The following is a 23,897-nucleotide window of genomic DNA, read 5'->3' as shown; positions in this document are numbered from 1 at the left end:
AAATGCAAATCATCATTGATTGAATCATTGTTGAGCTATTATTTGCATATCCACTCTTAAAGAGAGTTTTTGTTGTAATTTTCATTACTTATCAAATTGTGAGTGTATAAGTGTGAGAAACCCTTGGGGTAAAGAGATTGGGGAGATAATCTCTTGATTGTAAAGGTTCATTGACACATTGAAAGTCAATTGTAAGAACTTGAAGTCTTGGGAGCCTTGGATAGTGAAATCCTCAAGCTTGGTTGGCTTGGAGGCGTGGATGTAGGTGGGGATTGCCGAACCACGTAAAAATCCGTGTGTTTGTTTTTCTCTTTTCTTTCTCTTTTATTTTTATACTTGTTTGAATTTATTGTTTTCTATTCCATTAAGGCGTTAGATTAATTTGTTGTGCGAATTGTATTGCATAATTTTTAAAAACCCAATTCACCCCCCTTTTTGGGTTGCGTAACTTGCATTTCAAACAATGATCCTAATGCGACTGTGCATGGAGTACCATTGGCAGTCATGGATGTTCGTGTGGCTATTAATATTGCAATTAAAGGGGATGCCTTTTTACCAAGGCCTGTCGGGAATGATTGTTGTTTGATATTTGGATATGTTGTTTTTAATTGAAGATGTATTAGTCCAAGTCGATAAATTCATATACCCTGTGGATTTTATTATTTTGGAAACGGAAACAATTGCTAATGAATGTAAACAAATTCTTGTTATATTGGGTCGACCATTCTTAGCTACTGCTAATACTTTGATTAATTGTAGGAATTGATTAATGAATTTATCTTTCGACAACATACCATTGGAACTCAATGTGTTCAACATGTGTAAATAACCTCACCACCAAGAAGATGATGATAATGAGAATGAAGAGATTGATCTCATTGAGCCAATCATTGAGGAACACATTCAGGATGAAAATTTTACAAACTCTGCGAAAATTTATTTTGTTGGTTCTTTTGAATCAAGTAAAGAATTAAATTGTGATACTGCTAACATATGTTCTACACTCGATTTTATGCCAGTACTTACAGCTGACGATGACTAATCAAACTTTGAAGATATAGTACAACCTGAAGAACCAAACAAAGAGGAAGCACCAAAGCTCGAATTAAAGCCATTACCAGAAGAATTGAAGTATGCCTATCTTGGAAAGCAGCAGACATATCCTGTGATAATTTCTTCCCAGCTCACGCATGATCAAAGAGGCAAGTTGTTATCTGTACTCAAAAGGCATAAAACTACATTTGGTTGGACCTTAAAAGACATAAAAGGCATTAATCCTTTAATTTACACACACCGAATACACTTAGAGGAAAATGCCAAAACAACCAATCAACCACAAAGAAGACTAAACCCTCATATAAAAGAAGTGGTAAAGAATGAGGTCCTTAAACTACTAGATATAGGAATTATCTATCATATCTCTGATAGTAAATGGGTAAGTCCAACACAAATAGTACCAAAGAAATATGGAATAACCATTGTAAAAAATGAAAAAAGGTGAACCAATCCCAACACGAATTCCCTCTAGTTGGCGCATGTGCATTGATTACAAAAAATTAAATGATGCCACTAGAAAAGATCATTTCCCCCTTCAATTTCTAGACCAAATTCTCGAAAGAGTAGCTGGACATCCCTACTATTGCTTTCTTGATGGCTACTCTGGTTATTATCAAATCCCTATTGCCTTAGAAGACCCGGAAAAGACCACATTCACATGCCCATTTGGAACATTTGCATTTAGGAGAATACCCTTTGGACTTTTTAATGCTCATGCAACATTTCAAAGGTGCATGCTAAGCATTTTTAGCGACATGGTTGAAAATTGTCTAGAGGTCTTTATGGATGATTTAACTGTATTTGGAAATTCTTTTGATACATGTCTTGATAATCTAGAAAACGTTTTACAAAGGTGCAAAGAAAAAGGACTGGTTTTAAATTGGGAAAAATGCCATGTCATGACCACTTCTGGAATTGTCTTGGGCCATGTTATGTCTTCAAACGGAATTGAAGTTGACAAAGCCAAAGTTGAAGTCATTTCAAAATTACCCTCACCAAAGACAATTAGAGAAGTCCGTTCCTTTTTAGGACATGCATGATTTTATAGGAGGTTTATAAAAGACTTTAGTGCCATATCTAGACCACTTTGTAGCTTCCTAATAAAAGACACACCTTTTGAATGGACTAAAGATTGTCAACAAGCTTTTGAAAAAATAACTACTCTTTTGACATCAGCCCCAATAATGCAACCCCCTGATTGGTCTTTACCTTTTGAGCTAATGTGTGATGCTAGTGATTTTGCTATTGGCGCTGTTATGGGTCAAAGAAAGGAAGGTAAACCCTTTGTCATCTATTATGCAAGTAGAACTTTGAAAAATGCTTAAATGAATTACACTACAACTGAGAAAGAACTACTTGCTATAATATTTGCATTGGATAAATTTCGTTCGTATTTAATTGGTTAATCCAGTATTGTTTATTCTGATCATGCTGCTGTGAGATATTTAATGCCAAAACAGGATACCAAACCAAGGTTGATACGATGGATTTTGCTACTTCAAGAATTTAACTTGACAATCAAGGACAAAAAAGGCACTGAAACAATACCCATAAATGATTCTTTCCCTCATGAATTTTTATTTTCTATAAACAAAATGCCTTGGTAATATTGTTAATTATCTTGCAACAGGTGAAATGCCATGTGACTGGAATTCCCAGGACAAGAAGAAATTCTTAACAGAAGTGAAAAGCTTTTACTGGGATGATCCATACCTGTTCAAGTACTGCTCTGATCAAATTTTTTGAAAATGCATACCAGACAACGAGGTAAGTAGGGTCATTCAATTTTGTCATTCTGAAGCATGCGGTGGCCATTTTTCTTTAAAAAAGATAGCTGCAAAAATATTACAGTGTGGATTTTATTGGCCTACATTATTTAAAGATTCACATGCATTCTGTGAAGTGTGTAAGAATTGTCAAATGGTAGGGTCTATTTCAAAGCGAAACATGATGCCTTTAAACCCCATCCTTGTCATTGAAATATTTGATTGTTGGAGAATTGATTTTATGGGCCCTTTTCCATTATCATTTGGGTTTGTATACATTTTGGTTGCCGTTGATTATGTTTCAAAATGGATTGAGGCAATTCCTTATCGGCACAATGATCACAAGATTGTGATCCGCTTTTTAAAAGAAAATCTTTTGAGTAGATTTGGAATACATCGAGCCATTATCAGTGATGGAGGTAAGCATTTTTGTAATAAGCCATTTGAGTCCTTAATGAAGAAATATGGAATTACACATAAAGTTGCTACCCCTTATCACCCTCAAACAAGTGGTCAAGTTAAATTAGCAAATAGGGAGATAAAACAAATTTTAGAAAAGACAGTTAATCCAAACCGTAAAGATTGGTCTCTTTGACTAACTGATGCACTTTGGGCATATCGTATTGCTTTTAAAACATCTTTAGGAATGTCACCCTATCGACTTGTTTATGGAAAATCTTGCCACTTACCAGTTGAACTTGAACATAAATCATTTTGGGTCATTAAAGCTTTTAATTCAAATCTTGATGATGCTGGTAATGTGCGTAAATTGCAATTAAATGAACTTGAGGAATTAAGAAATGATGCCTATGAGAATTCCAGAATTATTAAGGCAAGAACCAAATTTTTTCATGACAAAAGAATTTTTCGGAAAACATTTAAAATTTATAAAAAAATGTTGCTTTATAATTCTCATCTTCATTTATTTTCAGGGAAGTTAAAGTCAAAGTGGAATGGTCTATTTGTTGTAAAAAAATGTGTATCCATATGGAGCCATAGAAATTGAGAATCCAAAGGATGGTGTCACATTTAAAGTTAATGGTCAAAGATTGAAACCATATCTGGAATACCAACCACATGAAGCAAATACCGAAATCAATTTGAGTGACCCACCAAATTTTAATTAAGCCTTTTCATTTTAACTTTTTGTGAATTTGATTTACTGTTACTCTATCGTTTGAATTGTTTGATTTTTTTTTCTTTTTCCTTTTCCCTATGTCTTGACTGGAGTGCATTGCATTGTTTTTAATTGTGTATTGTTTGACAATTGTGCTTTAGCTCACTAAAGTTTTATACTTGTTATGAGTACGTCCATGAGGAGGTTCCTTTTTGATAATCCTAAAGAGCTTTTACATGTAAAATTTCACCTGAGGAAATTGCTTCGATTTTGTAAATCACATCCCATTTGGGATCTACAACCACCAGAGTTAGTATCTCACATAAAAGATCAAGAAAGACAACTCAACAAAATAGAGGATGATATTTATAATCTGCAATTGGAACTGGAGGTAAATTCAATAAAAGGACGAATGTGAGTTATATTCCTTGTGTGTTTTAGTTTTATTTTGTTGTTCTTTTTCACTTTTGATTTGATTTTATAGATTTGATTCGCTTTATTTTGATTCACTCTCCCCGTATAAATGGCGGAAAACGGTACTCTGTGACTTTTTAAGTCGGTATTCTCAGTTTCCCACAATAACTGAAACCTCAATGTCCAACATGGAAGAAATACAACGAAAATTGCATCAAAGTTTTCTTTCTCTCCCTCAAAATGCTCTTAAGAAGATTTACAAAGGTCTTTGTGAACGATTGCGTTTGTTAATGATCAATGGGATTGGCTCTGAATGTTTGCTGGTTAATTGAAGCAAAGGCTTGACTGGCAGGTGAGTTTTCTGATCCATTCATTTCCTACATGCCTGGTTTTGGTAAAAGTACATTTGCTAAGAAAAGAAGAGCTAAGTGACTTGGCTCTGAATGTTCTCACTGTGTAAGACTCGCTTGCAAAAAGCCATGTTGTAAAACTTTAGGAATGGTTTCTGTGAATTGTGAAGATAAAATCAAATTCGTTAAGGATGGCATGAGTAAAGAATCATTGGATGATATCTTACGATCTCTTGAGACGCATCCGAGCAGATATGTTCAACGTGAAATTCAAAATTTGTGGAAGCTGTTCCAAAAGGAAGACCTTGTTTGCCAGTTTATAAGAAAACTGGATGGGAAGCCTATCCTCAACCCATAAAGGGCGTTCAAGTCGTTACTGGACGTAAAACCGGAGGAAGATGTGAGCCACAATCACAACTACCTGTAAATATCCTTTTATTTTACTGTTCTTTTATCTTTTGCATTATTATTATTATTATTTTGTGTCTTTTTTATATCTAATCACTATTTGCTTTTTCTTTTCACTGTTTGCCTTTGAATCATTAAGCTAAAAACTTCACGCGTCATTTGACAAACACACCACCCCATTTATAGATGTATATCATTATGTCCGTCACCAAGATCCTTAAATTTGAACTCCTTTTCAAGCACTCACAAATTGTTTCTTTTTAGAATTTTTCTAATGGCAGCAACTTCAAGCAGACAACTAAAGAATATTTGTGTGCTTTCTGGATTTCGCTATAGAAAATATAAGGAGTTCGTTTAGGCAGCCATAGATTTTAGTCGTGCTATAGCATAGAGGAAACTATATCTTGTATATGGAGGAGGTGACCGAGGGTTATCAAAGCTTGTCTCTGAAGCTGCTTTCATTTGAGGAAGTCAAGTGCTAGGCATCATTCCAAAAGCCTTAAAACCTTTAGGATGTCTACCAAACCCACAAACTGGAGAAGAGTTAGTTATCTCAGGTATGCAAGAAAGAATATCCGAAATGTTAAATCATGCTAATGCTTTTATTTTCTTACTAGGAGACCTTGCAACTTTAGAGGCGCTAATTACATTTGTTTCTTGAGCCCATTTGAATATCCATAAAAAACCCATCAGTTTGTTAAATGTTAATAACTTTTATGATGGCTTAATAATATTTCTAAATCATACAATAAAAAATTATTTCATTCCATCCTCAGCAAAAAAATTCTTCATTTTTGCTCCTACTGCTAATGAGTTACTTGATCTTTTGCAAGCTTACAAACCAGACCCAGATCCCATGACTTTGGCATTAGATTGGGCAACTGATGACGATGGCAGTAACTCTCGTAAAAAGTGTAAATTAGATTTACCTTTCCGTTTGTAAATATTTCCAGCAGTGGCCAGGTGATATCTTCTAAACTCTACTCCTTTCTTTAGACATTGAGGACAATGTCTCCTTTAAGTTGGAGGGAGGGAATAGTTGATAATTGTGGAATGTCTCAATCTTGGTGATATTTTTACTAATTTTTGTTGTAAAGACTAACTTTGGATAAACATTTGAGTCGAAGATGGCAGAATATAGAATGCAATATCTCTAGAAACGCATCTTCTTAATTTTAGTGTTTCTTTTAAAAAAAATATTTCTTTTTCGATGTGATCTTTTAACATTGGAAAACATGATGATTTTCAAATTTTGGTATTCGTATTATCTTTGGCCTTGAGTTATGTTACACTATGTTTTCCCTTTTGCATGTTGAAACGTAAATTGAGAAATTGGATGAGTGAAATTGATTAAGCCATTTGGAGGAATGTACATGTTATGAAAAGTCTAAGCGAGTTTTTGAGTCTATTATCCTTGGAGAGTAACCATGTTTGCCTATACAACTTCACAATTTATTGTACAATATCTCTATATTTTCTTTAAAGTTAAAAAAAAAAGAGAGAAAGTTTGTGCAGCCGCATCTAAATTGAACTAGTGGATATGAAAGATTATTTAGAGCCCTAAAAGATGACAAAAGGCCATCTTTGATCCGCTTGAGTATTGCTAGCCAACCCTATTATAAAGAATCCATAGTTAACCCCTTTGAGTCTTTAAAAAAAATTTTTTTTCCTTTGATAACCTATTATCTTATCCCACTCCAATGTGGAGTATCACCTTATATTTTATGTTTTCCACCACCCAATTATGTTTGAAAATAGGGATGATTATTTATTCCTAATAATGGTGTTATTCAAAAAAAAAGAAAAAAAAAAGAGAAATCAATTCCAAAAAAAAAAGCACCTTGTAATCTCCAAAAAGTCCTCTATTTTTCAAACATATATTTTTGTTTTCCCTATTACTTTTTTTATTAGCCATAACCCTAGCCTACGTTACGTCCTAATAAAAGTCCTTCTTGATTTTAGGGAACTATAGTCTGAAGTAAAAGCTGGTAATATGGACTAAAAGATGTGGTGATGCATAGTTGTAGCTGAGAGGAAACTGAAGAATTTTTGTCTTTCTTTATTTTCTTGTTTCCTTTTGTATCAATTTTCCTTATAACATATTTCAAAATTTTATCAAATAAAAAGGGTGTTGTGTTTTCTTTCAATAGGAGTGGCTAATTTTACTAAGCTGAGGTGAAAGGTGAAGCTCAATGTTTCAAACTATTAAATTTATTATTTTCTCAAATGAGTTTTTAAGTTTATTTTATTCTTTTCTAGTTATTTTTATGTCATGTTAATTTATAAATTTTCTTGGACCTGTATGGTATTTTGACATAATGTCGAAACATTAAAATAGTTGTGGCACATTAGGTACTTTATTCCATATTTATCCACACATATAGTTAGTTGAGAATTAAATGATATAATAATTAACTGGTAAAAGTGAGGCAAAAATATAAAAATGAGAGTGGATCTCATAACCTTAGCATGTCTTTAAATTGATTTCTAGTGATTTATTTTCTTACAATTAAATTTCTTTGTTTAAACAAATTAACAATTAGATTTTTAAATTCCCTGTGGTTCGACCCTGGACTCACCGGGTTATATTATAACTAAACACTCTTATACTTGGAAGTAATACACTTTTGAGTCATGTCAATTAGCAATCTGAAGAAGTTTAGCATTAAAGTCTATAGTTTCTTCATGTTCATGGATTTTAAGATTCTCAAATTTTCGTTGCAAGTTTTGAAGTTTAGAATGTTTTACCAAATTGTCTGCTTTTTTGAATATCTCAAATAATATCCCAAGCTTCCTTGGTACTCATAGTCTAGAAATTAAATCATGCTGATTGAAGTTAACTCTACTGACAACAACATTGAGCGCCTTGGAATCAGAACCAAATTCTTGAATTTTAGCATTGAAATATTAATTCACAGGTTTAAAAATTATGTTTCTATCGTGATCAAACATAGTGGGTAAAGTATAACCTTATCCTACATATTCCATAGCTCTTATGTCAGTGGATTTAATCAAAGTAGTCATCATTTGCTTCCAATAGGAATAATTAGTGCGATCAAGCAATCATGGACTCCTTCTCTCTGGAAATCCATGCCTACAATAATATATCAAGATCCAAAAATCTCACCAAACAAATTGTTAGCGACATTGCTCTAATATCACTTGTTAAAAACTTAGATCTATTTAAGCAAGTATAGGAAAAATAAAAACAATAGATACATTAATTCCCTTAATTAATTAATCTTGAAAACATTGTTCATCAATTACTGTTTATGCAATACTATTCATATGAGTTACAAATCATGAATAATATTTATAGTATTATTTATCACACTTATTCACTTCATTGTTCACATTTACTGTTCATTCATCATAAATGTACTAGAAATAGCAAATTGCAAAAAGTAAAGCACACAGAGCAAATCCTACATCCACGAGCCGATGCCTAAACTGCAAGCAATTCACTAAGTAATGAAAATATTACATTGGATTCTTAGACAATTTCAAACACCCTCTTGCTTTAACCGCCACTTCGTTATATCTACTTAGTAAACCTTAGTTAGCGAGAATCGTTCGTCTTCAATTGTGTTTGATGCTTTTCTTAATATCTCTAAACACAACAAACGACATTTTCATCTCGAAGAGATCAAAGTAAATATAAAGAATGTCTAATTGATATGCCGAAGACTTGATGAAGGAAACTAAAACATCATAGAGTATGAAACATCATATGTGGCAAAATAGGTTTCTTTCATTCTCTGGATCGGTTGCTTCTCTAATATAAAATACAATATGTCTTCTTCACTTGCTTCGATGTTCTCTTTATGTAGGAGTAGTATTTCTCCCAATCTCTAGTAGAGGAATATTAAGATATACTTCTTTAAGATTTCAATATACCACAAATAAGTGATACTAGGATGTACTTCCTTAAGAGTCCAATATTCCATAAATACTTGATATACTTGCCAACATAGTAGTCATTTTTATTTGTAACTCTTTGATATGGATTCTTACTTTTGTGCCAATTTGCTTCTTTTATGCCTCCATCCAATATTCCACATAATCTAATCTTAAGTAATTCCCAAGATTAGATAAACCTCTAATAAAAGGAAACATATCCATGATAAAAGAAAGAAATAAATTACAATATTGTTGACACAATGATGCCAATAATAATACTAATATGTTTCTATTTGATTTAACATTATTCTCTCTCTCGCTCTTTATGTATCTATGTGTGTGTGTGTGTGTGTGTGTGCGCGCATCTAAAGAAATAGGTCAGGACTATGTTGCCATGGGGCACACACAAAATGTTTTTATCAAGGATCTAGGAATTTAAATAAGAAAAATTATCAATCATCCAAACAAAAAATCATTCTTTTAAAAAATATTATAAAAGTTTGAATTTCTTTGATTTTCGTCCCATTGTTGATAATGCATATCAATTGTCCATCAAAAGGCAGAATTAACATTACAAAATAACTTCCATTAAAATTTGTATATACTTTTGTTTTGCCATTTTATAAAAGTAACTTTATCTTTTTGGTGGATGGTTGAACAAACTCAAACTCAAAATTGAACAAATTTAAACTTTTATAATATTTTTCATAACAAAATAAACTTAGGGTTGGCGGACAAAAATTCCACTATAATCTAAGGAGGCTTAAGTCAAATGTAACTAAAAGATTTTCAACAAAATAATAAGTGTAGAATTATCATATTAGTGCCAAAATAATATTATTTGTTTTGTTCTCTTACTTTTGAATTTTTTAATTTGTGGTGAGTTAGTGAGTTTTGGTATGATATCCTTGAACATTTAAAACTATAAAAGAGGGATAATAATGTTTTCAAACAATGAATGAGAGATAATTGTGTCAATTAAAAGAATATTGAAATGGAACTAAAATATTTATTGGATTTAAAAATAATTAGGTCTAATTTTATTGGACGTTATAATTATAAGAAGATGGATAATCTAGATATTAAATAAAAAGGGGGCCAAGCTTAAACAATACAAATTTTAGGCGTTAGTTAGGTCCACATGATACATCAGATATAATTAGATGTTATCTAGCAAAATCTAACATTAACTAATAATAGATATGGCCAACAAGCCATGCACGAACACATTTGGATAAGGCACACGGCATGGCATGAAATGCACTTGAACTAGATTGGTTTGAGAATTTTAGGGACGTTGGCCTTAAAAGCAAGGCATGATTAACGGTGACCTAAATCACAGCATGTGAAATGGTCAGCAATAAGCACGTTTCACTGATGGATTAGCACATGGCCCATGGTTCATCAATAACATGCGAGCCTAAGTATATTAAAGCAAATCATTTTAATTAAAGTAAACCCAAATTTTTTTATTTTAAAAATAACTTGAAATTCAATCTTTAATGAACTTTATTAGTGTAAGTTTTTCAAATTCATTTAATTCTTATTTTTTAAAAATGCTTTAATCATTTTATGTTTATAACTTGTTAAATGCATGGATGATATCAAGATTTTAATAAGCAAAATTAGAAATATCATGATTTTATAAATATGTGCATTAATGGTATTATGGACCATAATCTATGACTCTATGTAAGTCCAAGTTAACAATTAAGTTAACCCTTAAGAACAATTTATTATTATATTTGTTGTTGTTGTTGTTGTTGTTATCCATAAGGTCTAATTTAGCAGTTAGTATTTTATTCTAATTATTATTATTATTATTAGTTTATTATTATTGAATATGGACTTGAGTTTTGAACTTTTGATTCTATTGAGTTTGATTAAAGTCACATGGACCCAAAAACGTATATGGTCTTGAAAGAAAAAAGCCAATAGCTTGGCATGTCCTCTAAGAAAAAAGCATGTCGTGTTTTCTATTTCAGGCATGATCCACAATACGAGCCCATGCGTGCCATCCAGAGACTAAGCCAAAAACAAATTAGGCACGGAAAAGCACGAATCACATGGTGGGTACGACATGGCACGAGCACGAGCCCACATGGACCTTCTGTTGATAGGTTGGGCCTGCACGACACAACATAGCCCATTGGCCATCTTAGTTAGTGATCACACATTGAAGGTTGAGCTTCATTGGTTTGCCCGATTATTAGTAGGTCAACTTGATTTAAACAATTAACAACACAAATCGAACAAATGAAAGGTGAAAGTGCTAGCAACTGCTATGAATACGTGTTTCGAGCACATTAATTTATTTTCTAGTAAATATTTCTGATTAATAAAATAACAAATATATGCTTGTAATATCTTGAGTGCAAAAGCTTTAAAACAAGGTTTATTTTATCGTAGTATATGTTTCGATGTGATCACGTGGATTAACAAAAAGAATATGATGCAAGTTATCTTATAAATAAATTAATGAGACTGGTAATTGATAAATAGACAAGACTATAGGATATCAATCTTTGATACATGAATATATGCCCTAAAAGAATGTCTTACACTTCCTTTTCATGGCATGAAAATGCATGGTTTCTCTTATGTATAGTAAAACTTTGATAAAATAATATGATCACTTTTATAGCATTTATATACACTTTGATAAATTAATTCGCATTAATTTATGAAGAAATTTCTTGTTTTTGAAAAATATGATCACATTTATAGTATTTATATATCTTGATTCAACATTTATCTTGAATAACAGTTATTTGTGAATTCTAGCTCAACAACCGTGGGGAGGGGGGATTTTTAAAAGTTTCTTCACTAATAAATGCAATTTAACAACTTCAACCAGAAAATCCAACAGTAATAATTAAGAAAATTAATATAAATAGATGAGGGTAGAGTAAACAAACAAAAAGCGTCTTATATGGTTCGATCAACTCATCTATGTCCAAGTCTCCAAGTGATTCGAGCTTGAGAATTCCACTAACTAAGCTTTACAACCTAAGGCTTTAAAATGAGTACAATTAGCTTCAAAGATGTTAATAAACCTTTACAATCCAAGGTGATCCCACACCTCTTTATGATGTGTTTTCCACACTTATAACTTCTCATTCTCACAAATAAAGATGATTCATACAAAATAAAGCTTGTCACAAGAGTGAATAAATAGTTTATAGCTCAATAATTATTTAATGTGTGTAAGTAAGCAATTGAAAGCTCAAGTATGCTTAGAATGATCAGGTTTTTGCTTTGTAAAATTTATGAAAATGAGTTAGAGTTGGCTTTTGTAGATGGATAAAGAAATAACTATTATTCTATTAAAATAAGGTATTCTATGTACTATTGGATCACGGTAACTTTGAAGTAAACAACTACTTGCTGATATGGCATGTTATTGCTTGAAATAGATTTGAAAATTTAAGCTTAAGTTGTAAGGTTCAATTCTCTCACTTAAATATAATAGAATTTATTTTGAGCTAACAAGTCCCTTTAAGTATTAAAATAATAATAATAATATATAATATTTAATTCTAAGAGAATTAATAACATAAGTGATGATGCAATGACTAAGTAATAATGACATAAGCAATGACATAAGTGAAGATGTAAGAGAAGTTTGTAGAGATAGATAAGAATTCTAGAATTTAGTAAAGTATTTATGAAGGATAATCTCAACCATTGATCAAGAGTTATGGTGGTAAAATCCTAGTCATCCATTAGCCTTAAGAAATCCTATAAATACCCCCTAACCCCTTTCATTTTCAATCAAACCTAGGAATTAAAACATTTGTTTAGGAGAGAATCAAAGCAATTGGTGTTGGAGGTGATTGAGGCTTTTAGAGGCTTAAATTTGTGTTAGTTCAAATCCTTTTATTGAGGTAAGTAATTTCATTCCTAATATACTGGATATGTATAACTATTTTGATATTATTATAAGTATTTTCATACTACTTAGAAGATTAAATGAGTTTCATAACAAAATCAGTTTATGAGAATGTTTTCAAATCTAAATTTGTTTAACAAAATATTTTATAAATGCTTTTCAATATGTAAATTATTTTATGACATGACTACCTTTTATAATTTTGTCTATGAAATATTTTACAAGCCTAAATTGTTGCTATAGACTTTCATGAATCTGATACAAATGTTTTGTGCCTATGTATGATTTCAATTATTTATGATTGTACGGGGGCCACCTCTTGATTATGCATTTGATATGCGTTATACAATTTGCTTTTATAATTGATTATACTTTTGATATTCTAAATTACCGTGAATTTATGTCATCTTATTGAAATTTGTTGTTTTATGAAATTTATGAATTACGATATATGTTTTACAAAAAGGAAGGCTTGTAATATTTTCGATACTGAAGCTCAGTGTGTTAGGAATGGTTTTACTTACTGAGTTGACGGCTCACCCCTCGTCATTGCTTTTTGCAGATTAAGTTCCTTTTAAGAGGTGTGCTTAGCTTTGGAGTTATAGATTTCATTTCCTTTTGCTATTTGAATAAAAGGAGGAATAGACTCATATTTATTTTTAGTTTATTTCTGTTATGAACTTGTAATTTAGAGTTTTGAGACTTTTGTTATTTTTTATGTTTCGGGAGAGATTATTTACTGTTAAGTGTATGAATTTTTGGATTTATTTAAAAAAGAATTTGAGGTATTTCAGTTTGGTATTTATGAGTAAGGATTGCGATTTGTAGTAACCTCCTTCTTAGTTGGGGTGTTACAATTGTGGTATCAGAGCACTAGGTTAGGATTATGTAGACTTTCTTTTAAGGTCTAATTGGATTGTCTAATAGAATTAATTACATTTGTTTTGTAGACATGAAGAAGAACATTATGGATATGAAAAGTGCTAAGAATAAGAGATGGACAGAAATTTACAGGACTGAACAATTTATCTTAAGTGGTGTTCTTGTCAAAGATCTTAGAAGACTTCATAAGCAATGAGTGGATGATAGACTTAGACAAACTAGAGTTGTCTACAGAGATACTCCTCCAGGACCTAGAGCTTCAAAGAAGAAATTCAATGAAGTTAACAGGGACTACGTGTTTATGGCAAGGGAGCTAACAAAAATAAGCTTGTAACACATCACCTATTTTAGACAAGAACTTCATTTAAGCCTTGCTATAGCAAAGGATGGGTTTCTTCATGCCTAGATAATCTACCTCATAAAACTCTTAAGGAAAATGGGACGGCTAGAGTCACGACTGAGGAAAGAAAAGTATAATTAGATCATTTCCCTATTCGGTTGAGTAAACCTATAAACTTTGTGGCTGTAGAAAGAAGGCACGAGACTCTGTAGACTTTATTGAGGTTAAGGGAGAGAATAGATCTTTATGGCGAGGAGTAATCATTTATCATTAGTAATTCTTATTGTTGAGTGTTAGAAAATGTATATTTATAAAGGAGAAAATCGTCATTTTACACTTCAAGTTTTACTAACACCCAATCGTCATTTTACACTTCAAGTTTTACTAACACCCTTACTTTTATGTATTTAAACTTGTCATTTAATTATGTGTGTTGTATTATAATTAAGTATTTTATGTATTTTAGGGGCATCATAGTCATTTCACAATGAACGAGAGCTCAGACGGCAAAACAGACATCACTTTTGAACTTAGGATGGTCGAAAACCTTAGGAGGAGCATAAAAGGAAAAATGACACTGTTCACATGTACGGTACTGTCTACGTTACTGTTCACGACACTTTTCATATTGACGGATCGATGATGTGGCATTGACCGATGATGTGGCATTGACTGATGAGGTGTCATGATCCTGTTAGACTAAAATTCTTATGCACTGTTGATCGATGACGTGGCTGCATATCAGTGGACCAAAAATCTCGCATATGGTACATGCATTATACAGGATTATTTTCAACCAAGCTACGTCACTGTTCAAGCCGGGTCAAACACTGTTACTGTTCAAACCGCGTGGTCAAACCGCGTACTGTTGACTGATGACGTGGCGCAATCCTGAGCGTCCGAAATGTTTTTGATCCGATGGCCATGATTTACTCAATGTATCTATAAAAATGGGGCTCTCCCCCCTAATTTGATATCTCTGAATCTATTTTTGGACTCCATTTTCTATAATTCCATCTCCATCTTGTATTTTCTACATATTTTAATAAATTCTCATTTTGCCCCTAGTTCAATTATGAGTAGCTAATTTTCTTTCAAGCTTGGGTTGAAGGTGAAGTCTCAACATGTGTCATGGGCTTTATTTGGTAAATTTATTTTCTCTTCCCCTCTAGTTTTTGTGGATGATTTGACTTTTCATCGACAAATAATAATAATCTTGTCTAGATACCGCCTTGATTTCACCGGCTCCCTAGTACAACGTTATTATTATTTGGCACGATGAGCCCTTAGCACCATATTGATTAGAGTGTGGTTCATGAGGTGTGGATTTCCCCCTCATGATTTAATTGGCACTAATAAGGAATATTTAGCCCATGGTGCATGTTGACACGGATCCAGATACCCAAGTACGTCATTTCAATAGATTTCTCTTCAATTTATTCTTGCCATTTCAATTCCAATTTTAGGATAATCTAAGTCACTTTCACCACAAATCCAACCACCCTCATACAAAATTAATTCTACTTATAATTAAAATCTACCTCTTTGTGGGATCGACATTAGTCACCATTAATCTATGCTACAATAGATTCGTGAACTTGCGAGTTCAATAAAATTTGCCCAACAAGTTTTTGGCGCCGTTGCCGAGGAAGTAAGTTATTTTAATTCATAAAATTAATTATTGTAAATAATTTCTTTTAATTGTTTTCTTGCAATTTTTTTATTAAAAAAAAGAAAAAAAAAGTGAATCTACATTTAGAGGTAAGAATTTCTTTTCTTTTTCTTTTCTTTAAAATTCAGTAATTTAATTTTCTTTGTAATTTTTTTGTTTAGCTTATTAATTTATTTTTAGTTAATTTATTTCACGAATTTTTTGTAGTGTGTTTTTATAGAAAGGTTTTAACAGCGTAATAAGGTTAGTACCGTAATTTCTCCTTCTCCTTTATTTTTATTTGTTTTGTTCCCATTTATTTTTTGTTCTTTGCATGCATGGTCGTAGGTCATTATCACCTAATCTTGAACCATAGACCTTGAACTAGAAGAAACACTTCGTACACACAAGCACATTAAAAATAAATTTGAAATGGATTTGCAACAACAAGCACCACCACTGGAGAGGCCATTTAAGGACTACTTTAGTCCCTTAGCTAATTTGAGCACATCATGCATAAGATACCCAAATGTAGCTGCTAGGAGTTTTGAACTAAAACCTAGTGTGCTAAATTGTCTCCCAACATTTTATGGCTTAGAAAATGAGGACCCATATAATCATCTGAATGATTTTCATGCTGTTTGTCAAACTTTTAAATATGAGAATTTTTCAGACGATGATGTTAAACTTAGATTATTCCCATTTTCTTTAAAGGATAGAGCTCGTTCATGGCTCAATACATTGCTTGCCAATAGCATCACATCATGGGAACAAATGGGAACTAAATTTTTGAATAAATATTTTCCAGTGCATAAAACCAATGCTATTCGCAGGGAAATCTCAGAGTTTACCCAAAGAGAAGACGAGCAGTTTTTCGAAACATGGGAGCGATTCAATGGGTTACTCTTGAAGTGTCCACATCATGGGTACGAGAAATGGCATCAATGCCAATACTTTTTGGAGGGATTATTGCCGAATGTGCAAGAATGGCTAATGGCAACAAATGGAGGAGAGTTAATGTCAAAAAGTGCATCAGAAATTTCAGAATTCTTCCAGCGACAAGCAGATAATTCCCAACAAAAAGTTCATTCCTAATGTACTGGATATGTATAACTATTTTGATATTATTATAAGTGTTTTTGTACTACTTAGAAGATTAAATGATTTTCATAACAAAATCAGTTTATTAAAATGTTTTCAAATATAAATTCTTTTAACAAAATATATTATAAATGTTTTTCAATATGTAAATTATTTTATGACACGACTGTTGAGTGTTAGAAAATGCATATTTATAAAGGAGAAAACCGTCATTTTACATTTCAAGTCTTACTAACACCTTTACTTTTATGAATTTAACCTTCTTTTAATTTAATTCCGTTTGTTTTATTTTAATTAAGTATTTTATGTATTTTAGGGGCATCATAGTCATTTCACAATAAACGAGAGATCAGATGGCAAAACGGACATCACTTTTGAACTCAGGACGGTCGAAAACCTTAGGAGGAGCATAAAAGGAAAAATAGCACTGTTCACATGTACGGTACTGTATACGTTACTGTTCACGACACTGTTCACATAGACGGACTATGACGTGACATTGACCGATGATGTGGCATTGACTGATGAGGTGTCACGATCCTGTTGGGTAAAATTCTTATGTACTGTTGATGGTGACGTGGCTGCATATCAGTGGACAAAAAAATCTCGCGTACGGTACATGCATCACATAGGATTATTTTCAACCAAACCGCGTTACTGTTCATCCGGGTCAAACCGTGTTACTGTTCATCCGCGTGGTCAAACCGCGTACTAATGACGGATGACGTGGCGCAATCCTGAGCGTCCAAACTGTTTTTAATCCGATGGCCATGATTTACTCCATGTATCTATAAAAAGGGGGCCTCTCTCCCCTAATTGGACATCTCTGAATCCATTTTTGGACTCTGTTTTCTATAATTCCCTCTCCATCTTGTATTTTCTTCGTATTTTAATAAATTCCCATTTTGCCCCTAGTTTAATTATGAGTGGCTAATTTTCTTTCAAGCTTGGGTTGAAGGTGAAGTCTCAACATGTGTCATGGGCTTAATTTGGTAAATTTATTTTCTCTTCCCCTCTAGTTTTTATGGATGTTTTGACTTCTCGTCGACAAATAATACTAATCTTGTCTAGTACTGCCTTGGTTTCACCGACCATCTAGTACAATGTTATTATTATTTGGCACGATAAGCCCTTAGCACCATATTGATTAGAGTGTGGTGAATGAGGTGTGGATTCCTCCCTCATGATTTAATTGGTATTAATAAGGATTATTTAGCCCATGATGCATGTTGATACGGATCCAGATACCCAAGTACGTGATTTCAATAGATTTCTCTTCAATTTATTCTTGCCATTTCAATTCCAATTTTAGAATTTATTCTCGCCATTTTAATTTAAGTTTTAGCATATTCCAAATCATTTCCACCACAAATCCAATCACCCATTCACAAAATTAATTCTACACAATTAAAATCCACCTCCTCGTGGTATCGACACTCGTCACCATTGATCTATACTACAATAGTTTTGTGCACTTGCGAGTACATTAAAATTTGCACAACAAGTTTTTGGCGCCGTTGCCGGGGAGGTAAGTAATTTTAATTCATAGAACTAATTTGTGTGAATAATTGCTTTTAAATTGTTGTCTTGTATTTTTGTTTTTAAAAAAAAGGAAAAAAAATGAATCTGCATTTAGAGGTTATTATTTCTTTTCTTTCTCTATTCTTTACAATTATGCAATTTAATTTTTAAGTTATTTTTCTTTGTAATTTTTGTTTATCTTAATTTAATTTTCTTTATTAAGTTTTAATTTAATTTTTAGTTAATTTCACGTATTTTTTTTTGTGTATTTTTATAGAAAGGTTGTAATAGCGCAATAAGGTTAGTATCGTAATTTCTCCATCTTCTTTATTTTTATTTGTTTTGTTCCCATCTTTATTTTTTTTATTTGTTTTGCATGCATGGTCGTAGGTCATTATTACCTAATCTTGAACCTATAGACCTTGAACTAGAAAAAACACTTCGCACGCACAAGAACGTTAAAAATAAAATGGATTTACAAGCACCACAGGAGAGGCCATTTAAGGACTATTTTAGTCCCTTAGCTAATTTGAGCACATCATGCATAAGATACCCAAATGTAGCTGCTAGGAGTTTTGAATTAAAACCCAGTGTGCTAAATTGTCTCCCAACATTTTATGGCCTAGAAAATGAGGACCCATATAATCATCTAAATGATTTTCATGCAATTTGTCAAACTTTTAAATATGAAAATTTTTCAGACGATGATGTTACACTCAGATTATTCTCATTTTCTTTAAAGGATAGAGCTCGTTCATGGTTAAATACTTTACCTGCTAATAGCATTTCATCATGGGAACAAATGGTAACAAAATTTTTGAATAAATATTTCCCAGTGCATAAAACCAACGCTACTCGCAGGGAAATCTCGGAGTTTACCCAGAGAGAGGACGAGCAGTTTTTTGAAACATGGGAGCGATTCAATGGGCTACTCTTGAAGTGTCCACATCATGGGTACGAGAAATGGCACCAATGCCAATACTTTTTGGAGGGATTATTGCCGAATTTGCAAGAATGGCTAATGGCAACAAGTGGAGGAGAGCTAATGTCAAAAAGTGCATCAGAGATTTGGGAATTCTTCCAGCGACAAGCGGATAATTCCCAACAACGGAGTCGATCACTCAGGAATACTAGAAGAATTAAGGGAGTAAATGAGGTTTACATTGGTGAGTCAACTTCGGGAATCAAAGAAGTCAAGGAGATGGTTGAAGGTCTTGCTCGACAAATAGCATCGTTATCGATTGCTAAATCAACAGAACCACATGACCATGACTCATACTCCGATCAAGCCAATGCCATAGGTGTAATGAGAAAATCATCGAATTATAACCCATACTCCAACCCATATAACCCTGGATGGAGAGACCACCCCAATTTTTCATGGTCTCAAGGATTCCAACAGAATGGACCAGCAGCTCCAGCTCCACCAATGCAACAAATTCCATAAAATCCTCAAGCCTCTCAGCCACCACTTAGACTATACAATCAGAACCAAAACTACTCTCAACCTAGACCATGGGAGGATGCATTCCAGAATTTCAAGAATGTTACTCACTCCACAATTGAGCAACAAAACCGAACCATTGATGGACTACGAAATGAGTTGAGAGCAGGCTTCAATTCACAAGCCCAATTAGTTTCAAGCCTCGAAAAGATGGTGGGACAACTTGCTTCTTCAGTTCAGACCTTGGTAATGAATGTTGAGAAAGGCAAATTTCCAAGTCAACCAGTGCCTAATCCTAAAGGAGTGCATAAAGCAAGTACCAGTTCACCACAGCAACATGGAGAGGTCAAAGCAGTCATGACCTTGCGAAAAGGAAAAGAAGTCGACAACAAAGTGGAGATGCCGGTGACAAAAGAAAATCAAATTGTACCTGTGAGTGTTGAGGACTCATCACCGGAGGAGAAAGAAGAAACCAACCCACGAGAATACGTTCCCAAAGCTCCATTTCCTCAGAGGTTAGCTAAAGGAAAAAAGGGAAAATCCACAGGTGAGATTCTCGAAATCTTCAAACAGGTAAGTGTTAACATCCCTTTGCTTGATGCTATTAAACAAGTTCCATCTTATGCCAAGTTTCTTAAAGACCTTTGTACTAAAAAGAGAAATATGCATGTTCAAAAGAAGGCATTTTTAATAGAAAATGTTAGTTCTATACTCCAACATAAAATTCCTTTAAAATGCAAAGACCCAGGCTCCCCCACTATCTCATGTAGTATAGGGAACCACACAATTGAGAATGCTTTATTGGATTTAGGAGCTAGTGTAAATCTGTTGCCTTATTCAGTATTCGTGAAACTTGGACTGGGAGAATTACACCCAACTCCAGTGGTGTTACAGCTTGCAGATCGGTCCACGAAAATACCTCGTGGTATTGTGGAGGACGTGCTTATCCAGGTAGACAAGTTTTATTTTCCTGTTGATTTCATTGTAATTGACACTCAACCAATACAGGATTCAAGGAAGCACATCCCCATTATTCTAGGCCGACCTTTCTTGGCAACTGCGGATGCTCACATTCAATGCAGGACCGGAAATATGCAATTGTCCTTCGGCAACATGACTATGGAGCTGAACATCTTCAACATTGCCAAACAACCTCACAATGCAGATGATGGAATTGTTGATGTGGATTTAATAGAAACAATAGTTGATAACACTTTTCTTTCAAACCTTAGTGATGATCTTTTATAAACATGTTTAACTCACTTTGGTTTGGATTTTGATATTGACAGATCGGTTGATGAGGTCAACGCCCTGCTTGACTCAGCACCATCCATGGATACTAATAAATGGAAGTCAAGAGTTGAACAACTAGCACCATCATAGAAGAAACTCATCCCATCATCAGAATCACCACCGAAACTCGATCTCAAACCATTACCCAACACATTGGAATATGCATTTTTGGGAGAAGAAAGTACTCTACCGGTAATCATCTCAGCATCCCTCAATGACGAACAAAAAGGTAAGTTGTTGGATGTTTTGAAAGAGCACAAAGGGGCATTAGGATGGACCATAGCAGACATTAAAGGTATAAACCCAGTAGACTGCATGCATTACATTCACCTTGATGAAAATGCTAAAACTACTAGGGAGATGCAACGTCGGTTAAATCCTAACATGAAAGAAGTTGTTAGAACAGAAGTCCTTAAGCTATTAGATGCATGTATCATTTACCCCATTTCTGATAGTTCATGGGTCAGTCATGTGCAAGTTGTCCCCAAAAAGTCAGGAGTCACAGTAGTTACGAATGCTGATAATGAATTGATACCCACTAGAGTGACTACAGGATGGCGTGTATGCATTGATTATAGGAAGTTGAATTCTGTCACACATAAAGACCATTTTCCTTTACCATTTATTGATCAAATACTTGATAGATTAGCAGGACATGAATTTTATTGCTTTCTAGATGGTTACTCAGGATACAATTAGATCCCCATAGCACCAAAAGATCAAGAGAATACCACTTTCACTTGCCATTTTGGCACATTTGCATATAGGCGAATGCCATTTGGATTATGTAATGCACCTGCTACATTTCAACGATGCATGTTGAGCATTTTTTCTGATATGGTTGAACGATTCCTTGAAGTCTTTATGGATGACTTTTTTGTCTTTGGTGATTCGTTTGATCAATGTTTACATCATCTAACACTAGTTCTGCAGAGATGTATCGAGAAGAACTTGGTCTTAAATTGGGAGAAATGCCATTTTATGGTAAAACAAGGTATTGTTCTCGGTCACATCATTTCGAGCAAAGGTATTGAGGTTGACAAAGCCAAGGTAGATCTCATTTCTAATCTTCCTTCACCCAAAACAGTCAGAGAAGTAAGATCTTTCCTTGGGCATGCTGGTTTTTATAGACGTTTCATTAAAGATTTTAGCAAAATTTCTAGACCCTTATGCAATCTACTTGCTAAGGATGTACCTTTTGTCTTTGATGATTCATGTCTTGTTGCGTTTGAAAAATTAAAGCATTTGTTGACATCATCACCCATCATTCAGCCCCCGAACTGGAGCTTACCATTTGAGCTCATGTGTGATGCATCTGATTATGCAGTAGGAGCAGTATTAGGACAAAGAGCTGATCGAATTCCCCATGTTATTTATTATGCTAGTATGACATTGAATGATGCACAGTTGAATTATTCAACTATTGAAAAAGAAATGCTAGCAGTAGTGTTTGCATTAGAGAAATTTCGATCTTATCTCATTGGTTGTAAAATAATTATATTCACAGATCATGCTGCTCTTAAATATCTTCTCACAAAGAAAGATGCAAAAGCTAGACTAATTCGTTGGGTGTTACTTTTGCAAGAATTTGACTTGGAATTCAAAGATAAGAAAGGGACAAAAAATGTTGTGGTGAACCACCTCTCTCGTCTCCATTTTGACACAATTATAGAGCCATTAATATTGAATGAGTCATTTCCAGATGAACAATTAATGAGTGCGGAAGTATTGCCTTGGTATGCTGATATAGTTAATTATCTTGTTACAGGTAAACTTCCAGAGCATTGGACCAAGCAAGACAAGGCTAAATTCTTTACAGAAATAAAGAATTTCTTTTGGGATGACCCGTATTTGTTCAAGTATTGTGCAGATCAAATTGTTAGACGATGTGTCCCAGAAAATGAAATTCAGAATATTCTTTCATTCTGCCATGAACAAGCTTGTGGAGGCCATTTCAGTGCTAAGAAAACAGTAACTAAAGTTTTATAATGTGGTTTCTATTGGCCAACTATATTTCGAGATGCTTACACTTTCTGTTCTTCATGTGATAGGTGTCAACGAATGGGGAGCATTACACGAAGGAACATGATGCCATTAAATCCAATTTTAGTGGTTGAGATTTTTGACGTATGGGGTATTGACTTCATGGGACCCTTTCCCCCTTCTTTTGGCCATCAATACATATTGGTTGCTGTTGACTACGTATCGAAATGGGTAGAAGCAATTCCATGTAGGACCAATGATCACAAGGTGGTGATTGGATTTTTGAAAAGTAATATTGTTTCGCGCTTTGGATTCCCTCGAGCAATAATCAGTGATGGTGGTGCCCACTTTTGTAACAAAGCATTCAAAGCTCTTTTGACAAAGTATTCAATCACACACAAAGTGGCGACTCTGTATCATCCGCAAACCAGTGGTCAAGTTGAGATCTCCAATCGAGAAATAAAGCACATATTAGAAAAGACAGTGAGGCCAGACAGAAAAGATTGGTCATTAAGACTTGATGATGCATTATGGGCATATAGAACGGCTTTCAAGACCCCGATTGGGATGTCACCCTACAGGCTAGTGTATGGAAAAGCTTGCCACCTACCTGTGGAACTCGAGCATCGTGTGTATTGGGCCATCAAGAAATTCAACTTTGACATGCAGCAAGCCAGCTCATAAAGAAGATTACAACTGGCAGAACTTGAAGAAATTCGCAATGATGCATACGAAAATGCCAAGATTTACAAACAACGAATGAAAGTCTTCCATGATAA

At 33.7% G+C, this 23,897-nt stretch overlaps 2 non-coding genes and 1 pseudogene across 2 annotated transcripts; 1 reads left to right on the top strand and 2 right to left on the bottom strand.

The window, feature by feature from the left end:
• The first annotated feature begins 504 nt into the window (after window positions 1-504).
• The window catches only part of LOC112097300, a 49,566-nt pseudogene continuing 26,173 nt past the window's right edge, over window positions 505-23,897 (top strand).
• Window positions 16,602-16,705, bottom strand: LOC112097478. Its single transcript, XR_002905010.1, has one exon. It is a non-coding gene; the product is annotated as a small nucleolar RNA R71 (small nucleolar RNA).
• LOC112097480 lies at window positions 19,252-19,355 on the bottom strand. Its single transcript, XR_002905012.1, has one exon. It is a non-coding gene; the product is annotated as a small nucleolar RNA R71 (small nucleolar RNA).

The sequence above is a fragment of the Citrus clementina genome, unplaced genomic scaffold (genome assembly GCF_000493195.1).
Source record: "Citrus clementina cultivar Clemenules unplaced genomic scaffold, Citrus_clementina_v1.0 scaffold_6, whole genome shotgun sequence".
Taxonomy (NCBI): domain Eukaryota; kingdom Viridiplantae; phylum Streptophyta; class Magnoliopsida; order Sapindales; family Rutaceae; genus Citrus; species Citrus x clementina.
This window is presented reverse-complemented; position numbering and strand designations above follow the sequence as displayed.